This window comes from Schistocerca piceifrons, chromosome 1, assembly GCF_021461385.2.
Source record: "Schistocerca piceifrons isolate TAMUIC-IGC-003096 chromosome 1, iqSchPice1.1, whole genome shotgun sequence".
NCBI lineage: Eukaryota > Metazoa > Arthropoda > Insecta > Orthoptera > Acrididae > Schistocerca > Schistocerca piceifrons.
The window spans coordinates 526,320,786-526,340,862 of record NC_060138.1 but is presented as its reverse complement, the minus strand read 5'-3'; positions in this window follow the sequence as shown (position 1 = coordinate 526,340,862).

Below are 20,077 nucleotides of genomic sequence, written 5' to 3'. Positions count from 1 at the left end.
TCGTCTCTTGTGTGGTAAGACTCTAATTCAATTATAAGGTTAGCAGGTTTGCGGTTGTACAGTCTTTTGTAATGTGAGAATCCAGTGGAAAAGTATTGAGGACAGTTTAAAATATCCTGAAAACTGTTAATATACTCAATCCAATTTGAATGATTAGTGTTGCAGTATATTCTCCATAATCTCCTACTTTCCCTCATATATCTGCTGGAATCCTTGAAAGGTGGTGCACCGAAATTGAGGTATCATTTACTTCTTCCACCTCTTCAAAATTTTTCCAGAATTTCAACATGATTTGAATCTCATTGTCAAAAGGAATTGTTTTTGGAATACCTGCATTTGGAACAATAATGCATCAAGATTTTTGAAGTAATATCTTTGCTAGTTGCCTTCTTAAATGGATATACTTTTAAGAATTTGGAGAATAAATTAACTATAAAGAAAATGTAACTGAAAAATCTTTTTGCTTCTGGTAATGGTCCCAATATGTCTACAGCCACAATGTCCATTTGATTCTTAGGTATCAGGTTTTGCAGAAGCCTCCAAAATATTTGACTACTGACTTTCACTTCCTGGCATCTGTCTCATGTTAATAATTCTTTTCTAACTGTTCTAGTAAGGTTTTAGGAATAAATGTTTACCTGAATTTTCTGAACAAATTTTTGAACCCAACAATGACCAAAACACACATATTTTATCAATAAACTGCTGGCTGGTTGCTGTGGCTGAGCAGTTCTACGCACTTCAGTCTGGAACCGCGCTGCTGCTACAGTTGAAGGTTCGAATCCTGCCTCGGGCATGGATGTGTATGATGTCCTTAGGTTAGTTAGGTTTAAGTAGTTCTACGTCTAGGGGTCTGATGACCTCAGATGTTAAGTCCCATAATACTTAGAGCCATTTGAACCATTTGAATAAAGTGCTCTGACCACCATAGTTTCCAGTTTTCACTACAAGGATTACTTTTTGTGAAAAATTTTCCCTTGGAAATTCTAGAGTAATGCTCATTTTTTTCTTCCCCCTTTTTGTCTATATAGCCATTTACAAGTATTAAATTTTGTCATGATTTTGGGTTCTCCTTATCTCATTGCACATATTTCTTATCTACTTCTTTAATATGTATCAGATAAATTATTTTCAATTTTTTTTCACATTTGCCACTGCTATCTTCAAATTTATCTCCCACTGGTAGTCTGGACAGAGCATTGGCAATTAAATTTTTCTACATTTTTATGTATTTAATGGTACAGTCAAACTCTTTAAGAAATAGTGGCTACCTGGTTATTCTGTTGAGATAAAGTTCGCTGTCCTTTTGTGATACAGTTTGCTTTCCTCTAAACAACTCAAAGTCTTGTGGTCAGAATAGACTATAGTTCTGTAACCTAAAAAGTAATTTTTCAGTTTACTGAATACCCAGTGAATAGCCAAAAGTTCTTCCTCTGCAACAGTGTAAATATTCTCACATTTTTGTAAAGTTCTGCTGGCAAAAGCTATGGACTTGTGTTCTGTTTTCCAATCTACAGTCCTTTCCTGGAATAGATGTGTCCCCAGCCCAGTGTAACAGTTGTCTCCTGTAAGACAAAATGGTAGTGTTAAGTCTGGTCTGTGTAACATTTTACTCTCATAAAGCCTAGCAACTACCATCTTAAACCCATTTGCTGTTCTTATTTCACATGTTGTTGAAACAAGGTGGCTTTAGTACCTGCATACTAATAAAATTCCAGCAAAAACAATATAGACCAGAAAATTATTTTAATTGTTTCTTTTTATTTGAGATCGGAAATTTTCCAACAGCCTCCATTTTATCATCATTAGACATAATTCCATTCTCAGAATTTCTAGGTCCCAATAATTTAAGTTGTCTCACAGCAAGTTTACAGTTTTCTAAGTGCTGTTATGTACTACACTCCCCTAATTTTTCACATACTTCACTTAATAATTTCTCTCCAGAAGGAAGCTCTAAACTAGTCCTGAACTTACAATGTTCAACTTTACACAATAATTGATCTATATATTCAGTATGATCAGTTTCCCTTCCCAAAAACTTATTTAAATTTCTAGAATTAAGAACTAATCTTAGTGTCCCCATCCCATTTTCTTTTGCAACAACAAGAGATCTACTGTATTCACTACAACTCCTCTAAATTATGGCCAAAGTTTCCATTTTCTGTAATTCCTTTTCTACAGCTTCGCTTTCTGAGAATGGTATGCTGTATGAATTAATTATAAATGGTTTATGTGGTTTTAACTTTAATTTGCATTCTTAATTTTTGATATTTCCAGTTTTTTCTTTGAAAGCAATATAATATTCACACAACAGTTCCCTTAACTAGTCTTTCTGTGAAATATTTAACTTCTGTGCCCACAATTCAGCATTATTAATGCTATCTATGAATAAATTTCATTTTTGGTGTCAGTAATACTAATTATTTAGTAAGGCAATCAAATCCCACTCTGCGTTCATAATCCAGTACTTGTCTAAAATCATATTTCTGTCCAAAGCCACTATTACAAGACATACTTGTGTAAATTTTATGCTCCCAATTTTAAATAACTGTAGCACCTGTTTCTCACATCTCGTGTCTCTCTGTTACTACCCTCATTTTAAACTCTACATCAGACATCTCAATAAAATGTGGGCTATGCTTAATTTTGTCTCTTAACTTTTCAGGGATCCCACAAAACAGGCTGCTAGTGTCTATTTGACTGTATATGTAAGGATTTCTCTGCATCTTGTCATCATTTTTATCACTCCTTTAATGTCGTACATAATACATCAGTTTCACCAAAGCCAGTATTTTCTGTCCTATTTTTTTCTATGACTGCATGAATCTTCAGCATTCTTCAGTATAATCACATTTCAGAAGCTTCTATTCTCTTCTTGTCTAAACTATTTATCATCCATGTTTAACTTCCATACATGGTTACACTCCATACAAATACTTTCAGAAAAAAACTTCCTGATGTTTAGATCTATTCCTGAACTTAACAAATTTCTCTTCTTCAGAAACCCTTTCCTTGCCATTGCCAGTCTACCATTTATATCCTCTCTCCTTTGACCATCATCAGTTATTTTGCTCCTCATATAGCAAAACTCATCTACTTCTTTAAGTGTCTCCTTTCCTAATCTAATTCCCTCAGCATCACTTGATTTAATTGGACTACATTCCATTATCCTCATTTTACTCTAGTTGATGTTCATCTTATATCCTCCTTTCAAGGCACTGTCCATTCTGTTCAACTGCTTTTCCAGGTCCTTTGCTGTCTCTGACAGAATTACAATGTCATCAGCAAACCTCAAAGTTTTATTTCTTCTCCATGGATTTTAATTCGTATTCCAAATTTTTCTTTTGTTTCCTTTACTGCTTGCTCAATATACAGACTGAATAACATTGGGGATAGGCTACAACCCTGTCTCACTCCCTCCCCCAACCACTGTTTCTCTTTCATGCCCCTCAATTCTTATAACAGCCATCTAGTTTCTGTATAAATTGTAGGTAGCATTTCGCTCCCTGTATTTGATCCTTGCCACTTTCAGAATATTCCAGTCATCATTGTCAAAAGCTTTCTCTAAGTCTACAAATGCTAGAAAAATAGGTTTGCCTTTCCTTAATCTATCTTCTAAGATAAGTTCCAGGGTCAGTATTGCCTCATATGTTCCAACATTTCTACAGAATCCAAACTGATCATCCTTGAGGTCGGCTTCTACCATTTTCTCCATTCATCTGTAAAGAATTCATGTTAGTATTTTGCAACTGTGACTTATTAAACTGATAGTTTTTTTAATTTTCACATCTGTCAACACCTGCTCTGTTTGGGATTGGAATTATTACATAAAAAAGAAACGCAAAGTATATATATTTAAAAAGGCTGATAAAAATGCTCTTAATGCCTTTTTGAGAGACATTCTTCACTCCTTACGATCTGATCATGTAAGTGTAGAAAAGTTGTGGAATGTTCTCAAAGTGATAGTATCAACAGCAATTGAGAGATATACACCACATAAATTAATAAATGATGGTACTGATCCCCCATGGTACATAAAACGGGTCAGATCTTCGTTGCAGAAGCAACGAAAACAGGATCCCAAATTTAAAAGAATATAAAATCCCCAAGATTGGCAAAGTTTTATAGAAGTTCAAAATATGGTGCGTACTTCAATGCAAGATGTTTTAATAATTTCCACTACAAAATTCTGTCTCAAAACCTGGCAGAAAACCCAAAGAGATTCTGGTCATACATAAAGCACACCAGTGGCCAGACACAATCAATACCTTCACTGCGCGATAACAATGGTGAAGTCACTGATTACAGTGCCACTAAAGCAGAGTTATTAAACACAGTTTTCCGAAACTCCTTCATCAAAGAAAATGAAGTAAATATTCCTGAATTCCAATCAAGAACAACTGCCAAGATGAGAAACATAGAAGTAGATATCCTCAGTGTAACAAAGCAGCTTAATCACTTAATAAAGGCAAGGCCTCTGGCCCAGATTGTATACCAGTCAGGTTCCTCTCAGAGTATGCTGATAAAATAGCTCCATATTTAGCAATTATATACAACCACTCACTCACAGAAAGATACGTACCTAAAGACTGGAAAATTGCTCAAGTCACACCAATATCCAAAAATGGATGTAGGACTAATCTGCTGAATTACAGGCCTTTATAACTGATGTCAATTTGCAATAGGTTTTTAGAACATATACTGTATTGGAACATTATGAAGTACCTTGAAGAAAATGATTTATTGACATATAGTCAGCACGGATTCAGAAAATATCATTCTTGTGAAAAACAACTAGCTCTTTATACTCATGAAGTAATAAGTGCTATCGATAGGGATGTCAGATTGATTCCATATTTTTAGATTTCCAGAAGGCTTTCGACAACATTCCTCACAAGCATCTTCTAATCAAACTGCGTGCCTACAGTTGTGTGACTGGATTCGTGATTTCCTGTCAGAAAGGTCACAGTTCATAGTAATAGATGGAGAGTCATCAAGTAAAACAGAAGTAATATCCAGCATTCCCCAAGGAAGTGTTACAGGCCCTCTATTGTTCCTGTTCTATATAAATGACATATCAGACAATCTGAGTAGCCGTTTTATATTGTTAGCAGATGATACTGTCATTTACCGTCTTGTTAAGTCATCAGATGATCGAAACGACTTACAAAATGATTTAGATAAGATATCTGTATGGTGCAAAAAGTGGCAGTTGACCCTGAATAAAGAAAAGTGTGAAGTTATTCACATGAGTACTAAAAGAAGTCAGCTAAATTTCGATTACGCGATAAGTGACACAAATCTGAGGACTGTAAATTCAACTAAATACTTAGGGATTACAGTTACAAATAATCTAAATTGGAATGATCGCATAGATAATATTGTGGGAAGGGCAAACCAAAGACTGTGATTCATTTTCAGAACACTTAGAAGGTGCAACAGGTCTACCGAAGAGACTCCTTAGACTATGCTTGTCTGCCCTATTCTGGAGTACTGCTGTGCGGTGTGGGATCCGCATTAAGTGGGACTGTCAGACAACATTGAAAAAGTACAAAGAAGGGCATCTCATTTTGTATTAGCACGAAATAGGGGAGATAGTGTCACAGACATGATACGTGAATTGGAGTGGCAATCATTAAAATAAAGGCACTTTTTGTTGCGACAGGATCTTCTCATGAAATTTAAATCACCAGTTTTCTCCTCCAATTGTGAAAACATTCTGTTGGTTCTCACCTACGTAGGGAGAAATGATCATCATGATAAAATAAGAGAAATCAGGGTTGGCACAGAAAAATTTAAGTGCTCGTTTTCCCGCATGCCATTCAAGAGTGGAACGGTAGAGAGACAGCATGAAGGTGGTTCATTGAACCCTCTGCCAGGCACTTTATTGTGAATAGCAGAGTAATCACGTGGATGTAGATGTATATTTTTCTTGAAGTCTGAGGGTATTTTGCCTTACTCATACATCTTGCTCACCAGATGCTAGAGTTTTGTCATGGCTGGCTGTTGCGAGGCTGTCAGTAGTTCTAATGGAATGTTGTCTTCTCCCAGGGCTTTTTTTTTTTTTTTTTTACTTAGATCTTTCAGTACTCTGTTAAACTCTTCACCCAGTATAATATCTCCCCTTTCATCTTCATCTACATCTTCTTCCATTTCCATAATATTGCCCTCAGGTACCTTGTATATACCCTCTACATACTCCTTCCACCTTTCTGCCTTCCCTTCTTTGCTTAGAACTTGTTTTCCCTCTGAGCTCTTGATATTAATACAAGTGGTTCTCTTATCTCCAAAGGTCTCTTTCATTTTCCTGTAAGCAGTATCAATCTTACCCCTACTGATATATGCATCTTCATCCTTACATTTGTCCTCTAGCCATCCTTGCTTAGCCATTTTGCAGTTTCTGTCAATCTCAATTTTGAAGCGTTTGTATTCCTTTTTGCCAGCTTCATTTACTGCATTTTGTATTTTCCCATTTCATCAATATCTCTTCTGTCATCCAAGGATTTCTACTAGCCCTAATCTTCTTCTCTACTTGATCCTCTGCTGCCTTCACTGTTTCATCTCTCAAAGCTATCCATACTTCTTTTATTGTATTTCTTTCCCGTGTTCTTATTGATATTCCCTAATGCACTCTCTGAAACTCTCTACAGTTTATCCAGGTCCCATCTCCTTAAATTTCTACCTTTTTCAATTTCTTCAGTTTTAATCTACAATTCATAAGCAATAAATTGTGGTCAGAGTCCATATCTGCCCCTGGAAATGTCTTACAATTTAAAACCTGGTTCCTAAATCTCTGTCTTACCATTACATAATCTATCTGAAACCTTCCAATGTCTCCAGGCCTCTTCCATGCATACAACCATTTTTCATGATTCTTGAACCAAGTGTTAGCCGTGATTAAGTTATGCTCTGTGCAAAACTCTACCAGACAGCTTCCTCTTTCATTCCTTACCCCCTCTCTATATCGACCTAGTACTTTCCCTTCTCTTCCTTTTCCTACTGTCGAATTCCAGTCCCCCACGACTATTAAATTTTCATCTCCCTTCCTTTTATTTCATCACACATTCTTCAATCTCTTTGTCATCTGTGGAGCTAGTTGGCATAGAAACTTGTAGTATTGTGCTAGGTGTGGCCTTCATGTCTATCTTGTCTATGATAATGCATTTACTAAGCTGTTCATAGTAGCCTACCCACACTCCCTTTTTTTATTATTAATTATTAAACCTACTCCTGTGTTACCCCTAATTGACTTTGTATTAATGTCATTAAGAGGAAGATAATTACAATTCATTTCTCCACACTACCGTTATCCAACTATTTTTCCTGTCCTCACACCAAGCTGGATGCATCTTCTCCCAAGGTGATAAAAATGTTTGTGTTCGAAAGCTGCACAGTTTAGAATCAGTGTGCCAATGAGACAAAATTGCTGTGAGCATTGAGCGATCATTGGAGCAATGTACCAGTTTGAAGATATTCATTTGGTAGAACACAATATCCTGTTGTGTGAAGAAGTCCAGAACTTCCTGCTTCATGTCACCATCCAACAGGAATTGATGACTCTTTAAGGTCTTTTTAAAGGGGCTGAATGTGTGATGATCATATGGGGAGGGATCAGGACTGTAGGGTGAGTGATTGAGTGTCTCCCACTTTTGGTATAACTTTTGTATTACAGCATTTATTATATGATGTATGTTATTATGAAGCAGCAGCACCCTTTGTTACAGTTTTCCTGGATGTTTCACCATCATTGCATGCTGTAATTTCTTCAGCATTGCGCTGTACCATTCCCTGGTGATGAAGACACCAGGTTCCTTGCAATCAATAAACAATCAGCCTTAGTAATCAAAGAACAGGGCAGGCATGACATTTCCAGCAGTTGTCTGGATCTTTAACTCCTTGGGATGAGGGCGATTGGTGACACCACTGCAGTCTTGACACTTTCTACTCTGAGACCTAGTGATGACAGTAGCTTTCATCACTTGCAACAGTCCACTCAAAGAATATGCTGCCTTAAATAGGAAAATGCATCAGGAGCTTCAGCCAAACAGCCATCTAGTTTGCTTTTTTGTTTTTCATTCAACACCTGGCCTATCCAGTGGTTGCAGACATTACAGTAGTCTCAGTTCTGCTGCATAATGTGTTGCACAGAACTGAAGCTGATGTTAAGATTATTTTCTAGAACATGAATTGTTATGCTGTTTTCTGCCCTAATCACATCATCAAACACCTTCTTGTTATCCATAAATGATAAGGCTGGCCTATATAAATGATTTTCCAGTGCCTATAAATGACAATTCAAAAACTGTCGTGTTTGCTGATGACAAAAACATACTAATCAAGTGTCCATTCTCAGCCTTAGTAGACACAGCTCAGATGCTAGCTGAGCAGACCTCCAAGTAGTTACAGCTAACAGTTTAAGTCTTAATATCACAAAGACTCAAACCAGTAATTATGATATGTTTACAAAAAAGTACACCTACACTGAATGAACCACAGTGTATGATGTTCCTTGGGGTCCAGCTGGATAACAAGTTAAAATGGAGCCAACACATACAAAACCTATCAAGAAGCTCAATTCAATGTATTATGTCCTTAGAAACATCTCTCCTTGTGTTGACCTACAGACACTAGTGTTGGTTTATTTTGCATTCAGTAGAGCATCAATTATCTGAACTAAATGGGGGACACAGGTGTTTAGAAAAATGATTTACTCAGATAATTGAAATGTATATTTTTATTTACCAATTTACCAATAAAAACTAAATATATTTATAGTAACATGAATATATTTTATTATTACAAAGGCAAATACAGTAGGAATGTACGTAGTACAAAAATATGTAATAAATAATGCATTTTGCATGTACAATACATACTGTAGAATTAAAACTTTCAAAAAATCCTTAACTTTGGTCCATTTATATAAGTCTACCTGATTATAAGCAGCTAAGTCACGAATTTCTTCAGTACAGATATCTGACACTGGTTGCTTTCATCTTGAGCTTAAAACCAGTGCAAGGGAATATCTAAACATATAAATGCTTCAGAAGCAGCCAGTATTTTGCCATCCTAATTTTCAGGCCTGCTAGTTGATGAGATGCTGGTGACACCATCTTTATGGGTGATGAGATTCATAAATTCATTATCCTGCTTGATTTGGTGCCATGGATCTGCATTGTCAGCATTTGTCCGTCCTTCAACAAGTTCTTCATCGCAGTTCAGTTCTTTTAACAGAGTGAGCATTTTCAGCCTATCATTCATTTTCAATTAGACAAACTTTCTGCCAATTTTATTCCATTTTTTTTCTTCAAATTCTGGACCTTGACAGCATTCCATACTTCTCTAATCATGTGGGGTGCTTCTTTGAAGTCAATATTATCATGATTTCTTGCCAGACTTTCTTCTACTTCCTTCTTTGTTCCCAACAATAACATACATAACAGTTCCTTCCTGTAATGCCACTTGAAAGTCTCAATAACACCTTGATTCATGAGCTGCAATAAGGAGGTTATGTTAGGTAGAAGAAGCATCACATTTACAAACTCATCCTTTTTGTTTAAGATATCACATCTTTAACTGATGAGCTTTTACGGAGGGTACAAAAACTTCCATAAACTATTCCATGAAAATTGTACCATCCATCCAGGTGCTCTGTTGACTATCCATCCAGGTGGTCTGTTGTGACATGTAAACAATGGGCATTGCAGACATATTGATGTTTAAAAAAATGGTTTTCTTTCTTTTACCAGTGATGAACAAAAACATTCCTTGGTTACCTGGAGCATTAACACAAGCTAAATTAGTAATAAGATTCTTGCTAATTTTGGGACCAGGTGATGCTAATACATGAGGTGAAGTATGAATTTTTTTTGGAAAAGCTTTCCAGTTGATCCCAGTTTTGTCAGCACTGCAAATGTTTTAAGAGCATACAGTTCTTCTCTCAGTTCATTTCTTAATTTGATTTTGAAAGAATCAGCTGCTGAAGAATAAGCAGACATTTTTTCCTCCTTGCATTAAATGCTCATGAATGCTGTGTCTTGACTTAAACCATTTTAACCAGCCCATGTTTGCTTTAAAATTCAATGGCCCTCCAAGGTTTTCATTAAATTGAATTGCCTTTTCACTCAGAATGGGACCAGAGATGGGTTCTATTTGTGATCGCTTTTGTGCCAGTTGTAAATAGCATCATCTAGATGTGGTTTCATGGTGAGCTTCATTGTTTTACAACTTGTAATTCATCAGCAGAATCAAGCTTAGATATAAAATTTGTGATGCTCCTCTTTTATTTCTTTATATCCATAATTCTCAACTTACTCACTTTATACTCATTAGGTAATTTGGCTGGAAATTCACACTCCTCTTACCCACAATTTCCCTGTGTTCTGCATTATTTTTTTAATTATTTTTTGACATGTTGGCAATACTAATTATTTTTAAAAATTTTATTAAAATTTCTGTTTTATTAGTTATGATTTAAAATTGGAGTAATTGCAGAATAAAATGTTTTTTCTCATTTATGAAAATTTATTAGCCTTCAAAATAAACAAGATGTTCCATCAAAGTACCAGGAAGTTCAATGTGTACTGTCAGAGGAAAATATTTTGTTAAACTCTCACGTTAGGCATTGTTTCATCACAAATTTACTTTATGTGACAAAGTTGACACAAGTGATCATAGCAAATGGTTACTGTTGTCGCCAGTTTGGCGTTGGTGTGTGGGAGGAGAGTGGAGGAACAAGACCATAGTGGCAGAAAAGGGGGGGGGGGGGGGGGGGGGGAGAAGGCAGCACATACGAGCAAGTAAGAGTTTGGTTAAGCGATCATTTGGTTGACCAGCATTCAGATAATGGACACTCTGTTGTATTTCCACTTCATGTTGTCACTGAACTATCTTCTGGGGCAAGGACTTCAAGTATAGCAGCATGGATCACTGGCCAGAGAGCAGAGGAATGTCTGTGAATGAGTCAAAGACAGCAGTGCTTTCTGAGTGACGATATGATATAGACATGTTAACATTAGATTTCACCTAAGAGACTTCGACCCAGTTGACATTACCAGCAACTCATTGATAATGACCTGTGCCTCACTGCCCACAATGAAGACTTTCTGACATGGGTTGTTAGATGCATCCCACTACCCAATGACATCAACTATGCCTCTGCCTTTCAGCAGATGGCAACCTCACGTCATCTGCCCAATGATACTGCCACAATCACCCCTAAAACAGGCAAGTGCAGATCCTGCTGCAGAGGCAACCCTATTGTCGCTGCTCCCTTCATCCCCAGCCACATCCCAGAGACCTATTACAGTCCCATGAGGTGCCACACAACATGACTATGACAGATGGTCCAGCTCTGTCCTACAGTGTAACCAGCCATGACACAGCTGATCACACACACCTGTGCAGATGATGATGCCTTTCACATCTTCTCTCCAGCACTCCATACCATTAGGGGGAGGGAGAGTGTGGTGCTCTCTGTGGTCATATCGATAGTGGCATTCATTGCTAGCCAGAGACCAGAGGAATACATGTGGGTGACTCAAAGACAGAAGTGCATTCCGAGTCATGATACGATGTAGAAATGTCGATGTATCATGCAGTGTGAATGAAGTATGTTCAGTATTAACTACCTCAGCTCTGTTATTGGGATGTCCTCTGTCACCCATTAGGGAATTTCTTCCATAAAGTGTTATTCAGCATAAGTGAGCATTATGGAAACTGTGTGAATTAGATAATTGTACATCTTGCAGAACCCTTTTTAATAATCTTAGTGTTCTTACACTCCATTCATAATATATTTACTCATTAATGCTTTTTTGCAAAAAAAAAAAAAAAAAAATATTTTCTTCAAAAAATACCACTGTAATTGAATAAATATTAAGGTATTAGTAGCAGATAAACAACACCTATAAAGTAAAACTGAGAATGCAACAGGTTTTTTCAAAGTATCACGACTCTTGCAGATTTACTCAATTAACATGAATATCATTAAATAGTACTGTGATAGTTTATTGTTCATGCAGTATACAGATTATGTTTCTGTTATATCTTTGCCTCATGTTAATGTATAGCTCTACTCATTACATATCTCTTACGGTTCTCCTTCTTGGTGGGATCAATAGAGCATGATGAATGAATTAATGAATTATTAGGAATGATAATAAGGATTGACTAAGATATTTGTAGATGTGATGAGTGAAGGAATACCACTTTGGAACTAATAGAAATGATTGTGGTTAAGATGTACCTAATTTCCAGGCATGTTAATAAATAGTCAAAACCTTGGTGAAAGACACGGTTAATTTTGAAACTTCCTGGCAGATTAAAACTGTGTGCCCGACCGAGACTCGAACTCGGGACCTTTGCCTTTCGCGGGCAAGTGTGGTAGAGCACTTGCCCGCAAAAGGCAAAGGTCCCAAGTTCGAGTCTCGGTCGGGCACACAGTTTTAATCTGCCAGGAAGTTTCATATCAGCGCACACTCCGCTGCAGAGTGAAAATCTCATTATGGTTAATTTTGTTCCAATCGGGGGTGATATCGGGTCATGGGCAATTGTGGGGTGGTTACTTTTTCATAGGTGGTTCATTGGAGATGGTTGTCATAGGATTAGCAACATGAGTGGATATGACACAGTCTATGTACTAGATTGAGGGCAAAATGCCTGTCTGTCGAGGCTACAGTAAGACCTTCAGCATACTGGGTCAAGGATTGCGTATTACTGCAGAGACAATATCCATGAGGGGCCAAGTCATACGGGAGACATCATTAAGTGTGAAAGGGATGATATGTGTCAAGGGATGGTATGTGTCAATGTGGAAAATTAGTCATTAACTATAGTGCTATTATATTTGTAAAATGCATTAGTAGTTTTCTGTTTATCTTGACTTGTAATTTTATAAGCAAATTGACAAATCGATAAATATGCTGTAGTGTATTATTCTGGCTCTTATCCTATGAACATGCACAGAATACCACAAATAAAATTTCTGATCATAAAAAAATGTAGTAAAAATTAAGCAAATTATTAGTCAGCTATATGCACAGTTTCCTACAGTGTTATCTGTTAATTCTACATCATATTGTGGGACCATAATCTTGGAAAATCATATCTATTTCTACATCTACATGATTAGTCTGCAATCTTCACTGAAGTGCTTGTAGAGATTTCATAGAGCCACTTCCGGACTATTTCTCATTGTTCGAGTCTTGAATAGTATGTGAGAAAAATAAACACCGAAAACTTTTTGATTTATTATATTTTTTTATTACAATTGTCATTTCTGCCTATGTAGATGGAGTCAACAAAATAATACCACATTTAGGAAAGGCTTCTCTACAAAAAAAATTTTCTTTGTTCTATTGAATGCTCCCCTACTCACTTCTCTCTCCCCTATTTCACAATAATACATAAGAAGCTGCCCTTCTTTGAACTCTCTCAATGCTCTTCAACCATCCTATCTGGTAAGGATTCCACACTACACAGTAATGCTCTAACAGATGTATACAAGTGTAGTGTAAGCACTCTAGTGGATTTGTTGTTCTGGCAACAAAACACAGCATTTAGTTTGCAGTCCCCACAACATTACCAATGTGATCATTCCAATTTAAGTTGTTTGTAGCTGCAAGATATTAACTGCCAGAATTTAGTTGAATTGACAACCTTCAAATTTGTGTGATTTATTGTGTAATGAAAATTTAATGTGTTCCTTTAAGTACTTATGTAGATGACCTCATGCTTTTTGTTATTAAAGCCAATTGTCAATTTTTGCACAATACAAATATCTTGTGTAAATCATTTTGCAATTGATTTGGATCTTTTGACGACTTTAATAAGTGGTAAAAGATGGCATCATCTGTAAACAATCTAATAGCACTGCTCAGATTGTCTCCCAAATCATTAGCATAGATTAGGAACAGCAGACAGCCTATTATACTTCCTTGGGGAATGCCAGGTATCCCTTCCATTTTAACTGATGACTTTCCATGACTTACTACAAACTGGCATTTCTAACAAGATATCACAAATAAAGCATACAACTGAGAAGATACTCCACAGACATGCAATTTGGCTAGAATCTGCATGTGAGGAGCAGTATCAAAAGCCTTTTGGAGACCTAGAAATGTGGAATCCAGCTGAGATGAAATAATAATAAAATATTAATAATAATAGAATGTTACCAGATGGAGATGCACAGTGATTAAGACACTTGAGTCTCATTCAGATGCAGTTGAAATCTACTCTGAGCCAAACAGGTATAGACTTCCCGGGTTTGCTCATAACCATGAAAATACCAGGAAGAAATTTTTGAAAAGGTCATGGCTGATATCTTCATGCATTCTCATCAAATCAGAGGCTATGTTCTATCTCTAATGAGCTCAACACAATATTAAACCCTAATATTCTTTCCTTAAAATAGCTTGTTATGTAGACAGAGTTTGTGTTTGTATTAGTGTTACTACAACTCATTTGCACATTTTATATTTTGTTATATATGTTTAATAATGTTACAAAGAAAAATTCAGTTTTGTCTTATCACAATATATTCACTACTTTTACAGGCAAAAATTACAAAGGGAGCTAAATGCTGCCACTGAGTTGAAGAATGAAATGGAACAAAAGCTTCAAGCAATGACAGAGGCGGCTAATGAACTTGCATTAAACGCACCTTCTGATGCTGGAGGTGAGTATAATTGATTCAGTTAATAACTTGAGTTGTTAAAGTCCAAGACATTCATTAAATTATAGATAGTACAAGCAGTGGAGACTGTTGTTGTTGTGGTCTTCAGTCCTGAGACTGGTTTTAATTCAGCTCTCCATGCTACTCTATCCTGTGCAAGCTTCTTCATCTCCCAGCCTACATCCTTCTGAATATGATTAGTGTATTCATCTCTTGGTCTGCCTCTATGATTTTTACCCTCCACACTGACGTCCAGTACTAAATTGGTGATCCCTTGATGCCACATAACATGTCCTACCAACCAATCCATTCTTCTAGTCAAGTTGTGCCACAAACCCCTCTTCTCCCCAATTCTATTCAATACCTCCTCATTAGTTATGTGATTTACCCATCTAATCTTCAGCATTCTTCTGTAGCACCACATTTCGAAAGTTTCTATTCTCTTCTTGTCTAAACTATTTATCGTCCATGTTTTACTTCCATACATGGCTACACTCCATACAAATACTTTCAGAAACGACTTCCTGACACTTAAATCTATACTCGATGTTAACAAATTTCTCTTCTTCGGAAATGCTTTCCTTACCATTGCCAGACTACATTTTATATCCTTTCTACTTCGAGCATCATCAATTATTTTTCTCCCCAAATGAAAAACTCCTTTACTACTTCAAGTGCCTCATTTCCTAATCTAATTCCCTCAGCATCACCCGACTTAATTCGACTACATTCCATTATCGTGGTTTTGCTTTTGTTGATGTTCATCTTATACCCTCTTTTCAAGACACTGTCCATTCCGTTCAACTGCTCTTCCAAGTCCTTTGCTGTCTCTGACAGAATTACAATGTCATCGGCGAACCTCAAAGTTTTGACTTCTTCTCCATGGATTTTAATACCTACTCCGAACTTTTCTTTTGTTTCCTTTACTGCTTGCTCGATATGCAGATTGAATAGCATCAGGGAGAGGCTACAACCCTGTCTCACTCCCTTCCCAACCACTGCTTCCCTTTCATGTCCCTCGACTCTTATAACTGTCATCTGCTTTCTGTACAAATTGTAAATAGCCTTTCGCTCCCTGTATTTTACCCCTGCCACCTTCAGAATTTGAAAGAGAGTATTCCAGTCAACATTGTCAAAAGCTTTCTCTAAGTCTACAAATGCTAGAAATGTAGGTTTGCCTTTCCTTAATCTTTCTTCTAAGATAAGTTGTATGGTCAGTATTGCCTCACGTGTTCCAACATTTCTACAGAATCCAAACTGATCTTCCCCGAGGTCAGCTTCTACCAGTTTTTCCATTCGTCTGTAAAGAATTTGCATTAGTATTTTGCAGCTGTGACTTATTAAACTGATAGTTCGGTAATTTTCACATCTTTCAACACCTGCTTTCTTTGAGATTGGAATTATTATATTCTGCTTGAAGTCTGAGCGAATTTCACCTGTCTCATACATCTTGCTCACCAGATGGTAGAGTTTTGCCAGGACTGGCTCTCCTAAGGCTGTCAGTAGTTCTAATGGAATGTTGTCTACTCCCGGGGCCTTGTTTCGACGTAGGTCTTTCAGTGCTCTGTCAAAGTCTTCAGGCAGTATCATATCTCCCATTTCATCTTCATCTACCTCCTCTTCCATTTCCATTATATTGTCCTCAAGAACATCGCCCCTGTATAGACCTTCTATATACTCCTTCCACCTTTCTGCTTTCCCTTCTTTGCTTAGAACTGGGTTTCCATCTGAGCTTCTGATATTCATGCAAGTGGTTCTCTTTTCTCCAAAAGTCTCTTTAATATTCTTGTAGGCAGTATCTATCTTACCTCTAGTGAGATAAGCCTCTACATCCTTACATTTGTCCTCTAGCCATCCCTGCTTAGCCATTTTGCACTTCCTGTCGATCTCATTTTTGAGATGTTTGTATTCCTTTTTGCCTACTTCACTTACTGCATTTTTGTATTTTCTCCTTTCATCAATTAAATTCAGTATCTCTTCTGTTACCCAAGGATTTCTACTGGCCCTCGTCTTTTTACCTACTTGATCCTCTGCTGCCTTCACTACTTCATTCCTCAAAGCTACCCATTATTCTTCTACTGTATTTCTTTCCCCCATTCGTGTCAGTTGTTCCCTCATGCTCTCTCTGAAACTCTGTACATCCTCTCGTTTAGTCAGTTTATCCAGGTCCCATCTCCTTAAATTTCCACCTTTTTCCAGTTTCTTCAGTTTTAATCTACAGTTCATAACCAATAGATTGTGGTCAGAGTCCACATCTGCCCCTGGAAATGTCTTACAATTTAAAATCTGGTTCCTAAATCTCTGTCTTACCATCATATAATCTATCTGAAACCTTCTAGTATCTCCATGGTTCTTCCATGTATACAACCTTCTTTCATGATTTTTGAACCAAATGTTAGCTATGATTAAGTTATGCTCTGTGCAGAATTCTACCAGGCAGCTTCCTCTTTCATTTCTTAGCCCCAATCCATATTCACCTACTACTTTTCCTTCTCTTCCTTTTCCTACTGTCAAATTCCAGTCACCCATGACTATTAAATGGAGACTAATGCTTACATTAATTTCTAATATTGTGACCTTTCAGATTTATTTACATTGTCACACAAACAGTGAAGCACAGAAGTAGAAATGCAGTGAGGTTTCTGAACAAACGATCATCATAAACATCAGCTCACCTACATGCTAGGGCAGAGTGGTGGAAAGAGAGGAGCGATGATGATATGACATCATATTGACTTTTCTCCTCCCCTCCTCTCTCCTAAACCAAGCCCCTTTCTTGAAAAACAAAATCTGAGTGGTTCTAAGCCAATGCAACACGTATTTAGATCTCTGCTCACTGCCCAGTATTTTACTGTCCAGTTACACTTTCAACTCTTCCTGAGCCATGTCACTTTCTTGTAAATAGGCCAATCAGAATAGCTTTAAAGACAATGCCCACAACTGTAGTTCTCCAAGTCATAGCTAAGTACTTTACGGGCCATTAAAATGAAACAGCCAATCACTGGGTACTTCAGAGTCAGCCATCTTGTTTTCGGTCACACACGTGGCACCCTACTGCTATAGTTTCACATTAAATATCACATTTATTTCCATTCCTAAATTGTCAATAGTTCTATAGCAATTCAAAATACAGTTGTCTCACTTTTTGCCACTACTGATCTAATCTACAGGATAAAGTGCATTTGACACCTAAAACATAACTGTGGACCAATGTTCTACATGCTGCTTTCTGTTCAAGCTACACAGTTTAGATTTTACCATCACCTTGGTGACAGGACAGGTGGATCAGAATGCAATTTCCCAACAGATTAAAATTGTTTATTGAACCTTTACTTGAACTGAGGACCTTTAAGTCTCTGTCTGGCACACAGTTTTAATCTGCCAGGAAGTTTCATGTCAGTGCACACTCCACAGTTGAGTAGAAATTTTATTCGAAAAGGGACCCACTGCAGGTTTATCCTGTTGCCCCCAACTTTTAGTAGCCATACGAGAGTTTTGTGGCATTCTCCATTAATCTTTCATCTCATTGTGGGGGCCAATAGAGATATCTGAGCTTTTTGGCTGTCTGAATGAGAATAGCTGCTATGATCCTTGTCACACATGTAGATTCTCTTCTGTGTATGCCTACATCTACTACTCTCCAACTCATACTTAAGTACCTGTCAGAGAGTTAGTTGAACCTCTTTCACACTATTATGCTACCATTCCACTGTTGAACAATGCCCAGAAAAAACAAACACTTAAATGTTTCCTGGTAAGCTCTGATTTTTCTTATGTCATTATGATGATCATTTCTCCCTATGTAGGTGAACATCAACAAAAAAATTTTGCATTCCAAAAAGAAAATTGGAGATTGAAATTTCATTAAATATTTCATGTTACTGATTGTCATCCCAACTCACATATTACATCTATGACACTCTCTCCCCCATTTTGTGATTGTACAAAACGAGGTGCCCTTCTTCAATGTCCTCCATCAATCTTATCAGGTAAGGGTGCTGTCTGCACAATAGTACTGTAGCAGAGAGTGGACAAGCATAGTGTAAGCAGTGTCTTTAATGGATTTTTTGCACCTTCTAAGTCTTCCACCAATAAAATGCAGTCTTTAGTTCACATTCGTCACAACATTACCTATGTGATTAATCAAGTTTACGTTGTTTTTAGCTGTAATCTCAAGGTGTTCAGTTGAACTGACAGCCTTTAGGTTTGTGTGATTTATCATATAACCAAAATTTCATGCACTTCTTTTAGTACTCACCTGGAATTTGCTATTTAGAGTCAATTTCCACTTTTTTGCCATACAGATATCTTGTCTAAATCATTTTGCAATTGGATTTGATCTGCTGATGTCTTTACGGGATGGTAAATAACAGCATAATGAGCAAACAGTCTAAGAGAGCTGCTCAGATTGTCTCACAAATCATTCATTTAGATTAGGAATAGCAGAGGGCCTACGACAGTTCCTTGGGGAATTCCAGACGTCACTTCTGTTTTGGTTGATGACTTTCCATTATTTACTAGGAACTGTGACCTTCCTTACAGGAAATCATAAATGCAATCGCACAACTGAGGCATACTTCATAGCATGCAGTTTGATTAGAAGCCACTGGTGAGAAAAGGTATCAAAAACCTTTTGGAAATCCAGAGATATGGATTTAATTTGAGATTCTCTGTTCATAGCACTCATAACTCCATGAGACTAAAGAGCTAATAGTGCTGCATGGGGACAATATTTTCTGAATCTGTGTTTGCTATTTGTCAATAAATCATTTTTTTGAGAAATTTCATAATGTTTGAGCACAGTATATGTTCCAAAATCCTACTGCAAAGCTGGCCAGTGTGGCCATGCAGTTCTAGGCGCTTCAGTCTGGAACTGCGTGACTGCTACGGTCGCAGGTTCGAATCCTGCCTTGGGCATGGATGTGTGTGATGTCCTTACGTTAGTTAGGTTTAAGTAGTTCTAAGTTCTAGGGGACTGATGACCACAGATGTTAAGTCCCATAGTGCTCAGAGCCATTTGAACCATTTGAACCTACTGCAAATTGATGTTAGTTATATGGGTCTGTAATTCAGCAGATTACTTTGTTTTAATTTTTTCGGTATTGGTATGACTTGTGCAACTTTCCAGTCTTTAGGCACAGATATTTCATTGAAAAAGCAGTTTTATATGATTGGTAGGTATGGAGCTATTATATCAGCATGTTCTGAAAGGAATCTAATTGGTATACTATCCTGACTGGAAGACTTGCCTTTATTAAGTGACTAGCTGATAAACCTGACATTGTCCAGGTATTAAGCAGTCAGTTTTCTATTAGAAATGAAAACAAAAAATTAAATGTGTTTGTAATGTAATTTAAAAAAAAATCATTTTGATGTATTCATGAAAATGCCTTTGAAATT